Raw genomic sequence first — 3,725 nt, 5'->3', positions numbered from 1 at the left:
GCAATCCTCCTGCTCAGAGCTTAGCCAGCATGCACTACCCCTGTGTGCACTGCCCTGCTTTTTTTTTTGCTTGGATTTTTTTTGATCTGGGATCTCCTGGGATCAACATCCCCACTCCCTCTCCCCCTCCCCTGCACTGCTACCTTGCAGTATGGAAAACACCTTAATGTGTGGTGTGTGGCAAGTGTGTCTGCGGCATCACATACCACAGAGCCATGCTCATCTGGATGCAGCCTTAGAGTCCAAGGCACACATGCAGTGAAAAGCTGCTGAGGAGGCTGAATGTCAGAGAAAAGAGCAAGTGACCATATTCTTGTTCTTTAAAAGGACCACAGAGAGCAGCTTGGAAAGGCGAGAGCTGGCATTTTCCCTCATGGAGGTTTTTCCTGCTGAAGAAACTTGATCACCCTGAGTGAAGGTACTACCTGAACCGAAGGATGCCAAATGCTGACAGTTTTCTGTGTGCCAACAAGCTTCACCAACACTATCTCCCTGCAGTGATTGCTTCACATGACCGGTCCACAAAGGCTGAGTTGGTAGGTATGACTTCTTCCTCATTGTGGCAGACAAAGCCACTGAGCTTCAAGATAACTACCTGCTGCACATTTTATTTGTGCCAGGGAGCTGGACAGACCAGGACCTCCCTGTGTTTCAAAGAGAGCTGATCCACCTCAACTCTGTCAATTTTTCTACTGTGTCTCAGGCCATTGTGAAGTCAGTTGTGAACTACAGTTTATAATTTAACAAGATCTCAGCATTTCTGTCTGACAATGCCATGTATATGTGCAAGGCTTTCTCTGATGTGCTCCAAGGAATGCTAGCCAGTGCAATTCATGTCACCTGCAACGCGCACATTCTATCTTTAGTAAGTGACATCTGGTACATGTAGTTCCCTGATGTGGCTAGCCTAGTGTCCACCTTCAAAAAAGCCTTCAAGCATTGTTCAGGCCATAAGCTCCAGTACACAGAATCCATTGCCACCAGAGTCTGTGTTCACAAGGTGGAATTTGTGGTTCAGCATGGTCTATTACCATGCCAAGCATATGCAGTACTACCAGCAATTTGAGAGTGAGGAGTTGGAAATTACAACCAGCACACAGTGCATGCTTAAGCTTCACAATCTCTTAAGACAAGAGATCTGAAGAGAAATGACATTTAAGAACAAGTGAAGTTTATAGTGGAAAATGCTACCTGGTTTATGCAGCTTCTAATGTGGTTTGAAGGCTGGCAGACTGTGATCCACCACACAAACAACAAGCTGATGGATTTGATAAACTGGGTTGAAGACAGGAATCACAAGAACTGTCAAGCTGTCCTCATGAAAACCAGCAGAGAAGGGACCAGTTCTAAGCAATAGCCGTGAAGCTGAACCAGTACTACAGATATGACCTGTTACTGCCACTGAAGTTCAGACAGCCGGCTGCCTCCTTTCTTTGTGCTGTTCGCATTTTGGACCCCAAACAAGTGCATCTTCTGAGCTGTGACCCTTAGCTACTGAAATTGATCCCTGGATGGTGGAAAGAGCATGACAACAAATGTGCTGCTTACATGAACTTTTTCAAAGAGTGCCAGATACCTCTGCCTGTGTTTTGGGACTCTGTCTGAGACTAGTTTTCACATATCTACACCCTGCCATCCCAACAAACTCAGTGGATGCTGAACATGCCATCTCAGTGTATGAACAACTGTTCACCCCATAGAGACAGAAAATGTCTGCAGGTACTGCTGCTGAATGCAGCATGCTAACATTTAATACCTAGCATGAATTGTCTATTTTCTGAAAAGCACTGATAAACTTTTAACAATGTTCAATAAAGTAGTCATGGTGTTAGTTACAATCCATGTTGTGTATAGTTTTAATTTCATAAGACATTTCAGTTTAGAGTTTAATTAAATGCTTAGATTACTTAATAATGCATCAATTAATGGCTTCCACAGGTTTAATCCCTTGATTAAGCCTGTGGAAACCATTAAGGGAAACTTTATTAAGCAATTAAGCTGTAGTTTCAGGCCATCTGGCAATCTACACAAAGTGGCAGGACTGCTGGGGCTCCTTGGCCAATCAGAGACATAGGGGGTCCCCATCATGATTAGCTCATGAAAATGGTGACTGACACTTTTGATGTGTTTTAGGTCAAAAGCACGCTGCCGCCATTTTCTCAGTGCTGCATGCATTTCATCATTTATACAAATGTATGTGCCAGAGTGCTGGGCACTTTTAAAAGTGGCTGCTGCTGCGGGACAAGCATGTATACAAATGTCCGTAAGTTCCATACTGGTCCATCTAGTGCATGGGTGGGCAGTTATTTTGGGTGGAGGGCCACTTACTAAGTTTTGGCAAGCCATTGAGGGCCACATGACAGGCAGCCAGGGGCAGATAAATATTAATTTTCTAAATTTCTAGGGGCTCCGTGGGCTGGATAGAATGGCCTGGTTGGCTGCATTTGGCCCTCAGGCTGCGTTTGATCTAGTGCAGTACCGGTCTCCAACAGTGACACAAGAGGGAGAACACTGAACTCGATATCTCTAGTGATCTATCCCTTATCCAATATTTTTCTCGGCATCCATTAACAGTTTAGATGCCAGAGGAATCCATGGACCCAATCTGGCCTGCAGACTGGCCCTACACCACTCATGTAGCCCACGTTGCTGGTTGAATTTGACACCCCTAACTTAGAGGGATTCCCACAAACCTTATTATTCACTATTTCATACTAGTTTAGCAGTCCTCCCACTGCTATTTTACACTATTTTGCATTATGTCAAAGCTGATCTACCTATATACCTGTGTGCCGTCTAGTGCTCTGCGGGCACGAGGCTCAGACAGAAGCACAGCTCCTCACTGTAACTGCGAAGGCTTTGCAGGAAGTGTTCTGAGTTACAAGGATCCCCAGGACCAAGCAGAAGTTCCCTGTTTGTTCCAGGAGAGAGGGGGTCTGGTTTGCCCTAGCAACACCCACTCCTCTATCCCCTATCCCAGCTTGTTCCTGTTGTCAGAAGGAGAGGGCCCTGGAGGGTGGGATGGGTGAATAGGAGCCAGTCCCCCATCTGTCACCCAGACACAACTCTCTCTGCTCCCTTTCCCCCCTCCCATGTTGAAAACAGCTCCAGGCTGGCATGAAAACTCTGTTACAGAAACTGCCGTGTTTTGAAACTGCTTCCTTTGACCCCTCATGCAATAAGGGGTCAGATTTTCACCCGACTGGCCATTTTTGAAGCTGTCTGCAGCAGTGCACTTGCATTTGGTAACGGCTATAAACGGCTGTCTGTGGCCAGATTGCTTGAAAATTGTCACTTCTGCCTGCGCCCTCGCTGTTGACAGGGCTGAGAAGTCTCTCTCATGCCTAAACCAAATACGAATCCAGTGGTTTTAGGCACTTCACTCGTACTACACAATATGTTGGAAACCTGCCTGACTAATTTGGGGCAAGGTTTCTACCAGGCAGAATAGGCGGCCCACTGTGCCTTGGTTCAACAGCTGGAGCAAAGATCACGGCTGCAGATGGAGTGCGCGAGTCCTGCAGCCAGGCTGAGGAGCCCTCCCTTCAACACGGGCACAGACGGGAGGAGGGGAAGCAGAGCGGCTTCCTTGCAGCTGCTCTCGGGATTGTATGGGGGGGGGGCTGGGATAGGGGGTGCTGGGAGGAAGAGCTTGCATGAGACTGGCAGCGTGTGGTAGCAGAGAAAGGCTTGAAGACGTCAAGTGAGACCCCCCCCCCCCCCCC

This window comes from Gavialis gangeticus, unplaced genomic scaffold (genome assembly GCF_001723915.1).
Source record: "Gavialis gangeticus isolate Ggan-Ray unplaced genomic scaffold, GavGan_comp1, whole genome shotgun sequence".
NCBI lineage: Eukaryota > Metazoa > Chordata > Crocodylia > Gavialidae > Gavialis > Gavialis gangeticus.
The sequence above is the reverse complement of the archived record's forward strand: the minus strand, read 5'-3'. Positions refer to the sequence as shown.